Source organism: Haliotis rufescens, unplaced genomic scaffold (genome assembly GCF_023055435.1).
Source record: "Haliotis rufescens isolate VD_foot unplaced genomic scaffold, xgHalRufe1.0.p SCAF_24, whole genome shotgun sequence".
In the NCBI taxonomy this organism is placed as follows: domain Eukaryota; kingdom Metazoa; phylum Mollusca; class Gastropoda; order Lepetellida; family Haliotidae; genus Haliotis; species Haliotis rufescens.
The window spans coordinates 7,571,439-7,578,217 of record NW_025963935.1 but is presented as its reverse complement, the minus strand read 5'-3'; positions in this window follow the sequence as shown (position 1 = coordinate 7,578,217).

The following is a 6,779-nucleotide window of genomic DNA, read 5'->3' as shown; positions in this document are numbered from 1 at the left end:
ACACACACACACACACACACACACACACACACACACACACACACACACACACACACACACACACACACACACACACACACACCTTTTAAAACACACAGTTCAGTTCTCAGTATTCAACCGTCGTTAAACCAGAAATAAAATTCCTTCATTCAAAGGAAAACATACGACATTTCTTCAGCTTTAAAAGTCAAGCTTCCATTAAAAAAATATTTTCTTGTCAAAAAAAGGTCATCTGTCATCTCACACCAGGACATCTGTTTGACATCCCAGGTAGAGGTGAGTCATCTCAGACCAGGACATCTGTTTGACATCCCAGAGAGAGGTGAGTCATCTCACACCAGGACACATGTATGAGATCCCAGGTAGAGGTAAGTCATCTCGTACCAGGACATCTGTTTGACATCCCAGGTAGAGGTGAGTTATTTCACACCAGGACACATGTATGAGATCCCAGGTAGAGGTGACTCGTCTCAGACAAGGACATCTGTATGAGATCCCAGATAGAGGTGAGTCATCTCACACCAGGACATCTGTATGAGATCCCAGATAGAGGTGAGTCATCTCACACTAGGACATCTCTATGAAATCCCAGAGAGAGGTCAGTCATCTCGTACCAGGACATCTGTTTGACATCCCAGGTAGAGGTGAGGCATCTCACACCAGGACACATGTATGAGGTCCTAGATAGAGGTGTGTCATCTCACACCAGGACAGCTGTTTGACATCCCAGGTAGAGCTGATTCATTTCACACCAGGACACATGTATGAGATCCCAGATAGAGGTGAGTCATCTCGTACCAGGACATCTGTTTGACATCCCAGGTAGAGGTGAGTTATTTCACACCAGGACACATGTATGAGATCCCAGGTAGAGGTGACTCGTCTCAGACAAGGACATCTGTATGAGATCCCAGATAGAGGTGAGTCATCTCACACCAGGACATCTGTATGAGATCCCAGATAGAGGTGAGTCATCTCACACTAGGACATCTCTATGAAATCCCAGAGAGAGGTCAGTCATCTCGTACCAGGACATCTGTTTGACATCCCAGGTAGAGGTGAGGCATCTCACACCAGGACACATGTATGAGGTCCTAGATAGAGGTGTGTCATCTCACACCAGGACAGCTGTTTGACATCCCAGGTAGAGCTGATTCATTTCACACCAGGACACATGTATGAGATCCCAGATAGAGGTGAGTCATCTCGTACCAGGACATCTTTTTGACATCCCAGATAGAGGTGAGTTATCTCCCACGAGGACATCCGTATGAGATCCTAGATAGAGGTGAGTCATCTCAGACCAGGACACTTGTATGAGATCCCAGATAGAGGTGAGTCATCTCACACTAGGACATCTCTATGAGATCCCAGATAGAGGTGAGTCATCTCAGACCAGAATACGTGTATGAGATCCCAGATAGAGCTGAGTCATCTCACACTAGGACATCTCTATGACATCCCAGAGAGAGGTGAGTCATCTCACACCAGGACACGTGTATGAGATCCCAGACAGAGGTGAGTCATCTCACACTAGGACATCTCTATGACATCCCAGAGAGAGCTGAGTCATCTCACACCAGGACACGTGTATGAGATCCCAGATAGAGGTGAGTCATCTCACACTAGGACATCTCTATGACATCCCAGATAGAGGTGAGTCATCTCACACCAGGATTCGTGTATGAGATCCCACATAGAGGTGAGTCATCTCACACTAGGACATCTCTATGACATCCCAGAGAGAGCTGAGTCATCTCACACTAGGACATATGTATGAGATCCCACATAGAGGTGAGTCATCTCACACTAGGACATCTCTATGAGAACCCAGATAGAGGTGAGTCATCTCACACCAGGATACATGTATGAGATCCTACATAGAGGTGAGTCATCTCACATTAGGACATCTCTATGACATCCCAGATAGAGGTGAGTCATCTCACACCAGGACACATGTATGAGATCGCAGATAGAGGTGAGTCATCTCACACTAGGACATCTCTATGACATCCCAGAGAAAGCTGAGTCATCTCGCACCAGGACACGTGTAAGAGATCCCAGATAGAGGTGATTCATATCACACTACGACGTCTCTATGACATCCCAGATAGAGGTGAGTCATCTCACACCAGGACACGTGTATGAGATCCCAGATAGAGGTTAATCATCTCACACTAGCACATCTCTATGACATCCCAAACAGAGGTGAGTCATCTCACACTAGGACATCTCTATGACATCCCAGAGAAAGCTGAGTCATCTCACACCAGGACACGTGTATGAGATCCCAGATAGAGGTGAGTCATATCACACCAGGACATCTGTATGACATCCAAGATAGAGGTGAGTCATCTCACACCAGGACACGTGTATGAGATCCCAGATAGAGGTTAGTCATCTCACACTAGCACATCTCTATGACATCCCAGATAGAGGTGAGTCATCTCGTACCAGGACATCTGTTTGACATCCCAGGTAGAGGTGAGGCATCTCACACCAGGACACATGTATGAGGTTCTAGATAGAGGTGAGTCATCTCACACCAGGACATCTGTTTGACATCCCAGGTAGAGCTGATTCATCTCACACCAGGACACATGTATGAGATCCCAGATAGAGGTGAGTCATCTCGTACCAGGACATCTGTTTGACATCCCAGATAGAGGTGAGTCATCTCACACCAGGACATCTGTTTGACATCCCAGGTAGAGGTGAGTTATCTCCCACGAGGACATCTGTATGAGATCCTAGATAGATGTGAGTCATCTCACACCAGGACATCTGTATGACGTCCAAGATAGAGGTGAGTCATCTCAGACCAGGACACTTGTATGAGATCCCAGATAGAGGTGAGTCATCTCCCACTAGGACATCTCTATGACATACCAGAGAGAGCTGAGTCATCTCACACCAGGACACGTGTATGAGATCCCAGATAGAGGTGAGTCATCTCACACCAGGACACTTGTATGAGATCCCAGATAGAGGTGAGTCATCTCGTACCAGGACATCTCTTTGACATCCCAGATAGAGGTGAGTCATCTCACACCAGGACATCTGTTTGACATCCCAGGTAGAGGTGAGTTATCTCCCACGAGGACATCCGTATGAGATCCTAGATAGAGGTGAGTCATCTCACACCAGGACATCTGTATGACATCCCAGGTAGAGGTGAGTTATTTCACACCAGGACACATGTATGAGATCCCAGGTAGAGGTGACTCGTCTCAGACAAGGACATCTGTATGAGATCCCAGATAGAGGTGAGTCATCTCACACCAGGACATCTGTATGAGATCCCAGATAGAGGTGAGTCATCTCACACTAGGACATCTCTATGAAATCCCAGAGAGAGGTCAGTCATCTCGTACCAGGACATCTGTTTGACATCCCAGGTAGAGGTGAGGCATCTCACACCAGGACACATGTATGAGGTCCTAGATAGAGGTGTGTCATCTCACACCAGGACAGCTGTTTGACATCCCAGGTAGAGCTGATTCATTTCACACCAGGACACATGTATGAGATCCCAGATAGAGGTGAGTCATCTCGTACCAGGACATCTTTTTGACATCCCAGATAGAGGTGAGTTATCTCCCACGAGGACATCCGTATGAGATCCTAGATAGAGGTGAGTCATCTCAGACCAGGACACTTGTATGAGATCCCAGATAGAGGTGAGTCATTTCACACTAGGACATCTCTATGAGATCCCAGATAGAGGTGAGTCATCTCAGACCAGAATACGTGTATGAGATCCCAGATAGAGCTGAGTCATCTCACACTAGGACATCTCTATGACATCCCAGAGAGAGGTGAGTCATCTCACACCAGGACACGTGTATGAGATCCCAGACAGAGGTGAGTCATCTCACACTAGGACATCTCTATGACATCCCAGAGAGAGCTGAGTCATCTCACACCAGGACACGTGTATGAGATCCCAGATAGAGGTGAGTCATCTCACACTAGGACATCTCTATGACATCCCAGATAGAGGTGAGTCATCTCACACCAGGATACGTGTATGAGATCCCACATAGAGGTGAGTCATCTCACACTAGGACATCTCTATGACATCCCAGAGAGAGCTGAGTCATCTCACACTAGGACATATGTATGAGATCCCACATAGAGGTGAGTCATCTCACACTAGGACATCTCTATGAGAACCCAGATAGAGGTGAGTCATCTCACACCAGGATACATGTATGAGATCCTACATAGAGGTGAGTCATCTCACATTAGGACATCTCTATGACATCCCAGATAGAGGTGAGTCATCTCACACCAGGACACATGTATGAGATCGCAGATAGAGGTGAGTCATCTCACACTAGGACATCTCTATGACATCCCAGAGAAAGCTGAGTCATCTCACACCAGGACACGTGTAAGAGATCCCAGATAGAGGTGATTCATATCACACTACGACGTCTCTATGACATCCCAGATAGAGGTGAGTCATCTCACACCAGGACACGTGTATGAGATCCCAGATAGAGGTTAATCATCTCACACTAGCACATCTCTATGACATCCCAAACAGAGGTGAGTCATCTCACACTAGGACATCTCTATGACATCCCAGAGAAAGCTGAGTCATCTCACACCAGGACACGTGTATGAGATCCCAGATAGAGGTGAGTCATATCACACCAGGACATCTGTATGACATCCAAGATAGAGGTGAGTCATCTCACACCAGGACACGTGTATGAGATCCCAGATAGAGGTTAGTCATCTCACACTAGCACATCTCTATGACATCCCAGATAGAGGTGAGTCATCTCGTACCAGGACATCTGTTTGACATCCCAGGTAGAGGTGAGGCATCTCACACCAGGACACATGTATGAGGTTCTAGATAGAGGTGAGTCATCTCACACCAGGACATCTGTTTGACATCGCAGGTAGAGCTGATTCATCTCACACCAGGACACATGTATGAGATCCCAGATAGAGGTGAGTCATCTCGTACCAGGACATCTGTTTGACATCCCAGATAGAGGTGAGTCATCTCACACCAGGACATCTGTTTGACATCCCAGGTAGAGGTGAGTTATCTCCCACGAGGACATCTGTATGAGATCCTAGATAGATGTGAGTCATCTCACACCAGGACATCTGTATGACGTCCAAGATAGAGGTGAGTCATCTCAGACCAGGACACTTGTATGAGATCCCAGATAGAGGTGAGTCATCTCCCACTAGGACATCTCTATGACATACCAGAGAGAGCTGAGTCATCTCACACCAGGACACGTGTATGAGATCCCAGATAGAGGTGAGTCATCTCACACCAGGACACTTGTATGAGATCCCAGATAGAGGTGAGTCATCTCGTACCAGGACATCTCTTTGACATCCCAGATAGAGGTGAGTCATCTCACACCAGGACATCTGTTTGACATCCCAGGTAGAGGTGAGTTATCTCCCACGAGGACATCCGTATGAGATCCTAGATAGAGGTGAGTCATCTCACACCAGGACATCTGTATGACATCCAAGATAGAGGTGAGTCATCTCAGACCAGGACACTTGTATGAGATCCCAGATAGAGGTGAGTCATCTCCCACTAGGACATCTCTATGACATACCAGAGAGAGCTGAGTCATCTCACACCAAGACACGTGTATGAGATCCCAGATAGAGGTGAATCATCTCAGACTAGGACATCTCTATGACATCCCTGATAGAGGTGAGTCATCTCGTACCAGGACATCTGCATGACATCCCAGAGAGAGGTGAGTCATCTCACATCAGGACACATGTATGAGATCCCAGATAGAGGTGAGTCATCTCGTACCAGGACATCTGTAAGAGATCCCAAACAGAGGTGATTCATCACACACGAGGACATCTGTATCATAATGTATGAGATCCCAGAGAGAGCTGAGTCATCTCACTCCAGGACACATGTATGAGATCCCAGATAGAGGTGAGTCATCTCGTACCAGGACATCTGTTTGACATTCCAGGTAGAGGTGAGGCATCTCACACCGGGACACATGTATGAGGTCCTAGATAGAGGTGAGTCATCTCGTACCAGGACATCTGTTTGACATCCCAGGTAGAGGTGAGTCATCTCACACCAGGACACATGTATGACGTCCTAGATAGAGGTGAGTCATCTCACACCAGGACATCTGTTTGACATCCCAGATAGATGTGAGTCATCTCACACTAGGACATCTGTTTGACATCCCAGGTAGAGGTTAGTTCTCACCTACGAGGACATCCGTATGAGATCCTAGATAGATGTGAGTCATCTCACACCAGGACATCTGTATGACATCCAAGATAGAGGTGAGTCATCTCAGACCAGGACACTAGTATGACATTCCAGAGAGAGCTGAGTCATCTCACACCAGGGCACATGTATGAGATCCCAGATAGAGGTAAGTCATCTCACACCAGGACATCTGTATGAGATCCCAAACAGAGGTGATTCATCACACACGAGGACATCTGTATCATAATGTATGACATCCCAGAGAGAGCTGAGTCATCTCACACCAGGACACATGTATGAGATCCCAGATAGAGGTGAGTCATCTCGTACCAGGAGATCTGTTTGACAACCCAGGTAGAGGTGAGGCATCTCACACCAGGACACATGTATGAGGTCTTAGATAGAGGTGAGTCATCTCATACCAGGACATCGGCATGACATCCCAGAGAGAGCTGATTCATCTCACACCAGGACACATGTATGAGATCCCAGATAGAGGTGAGTCATCTCGTACCAGGACATCTGTTTGACATCCCAGATA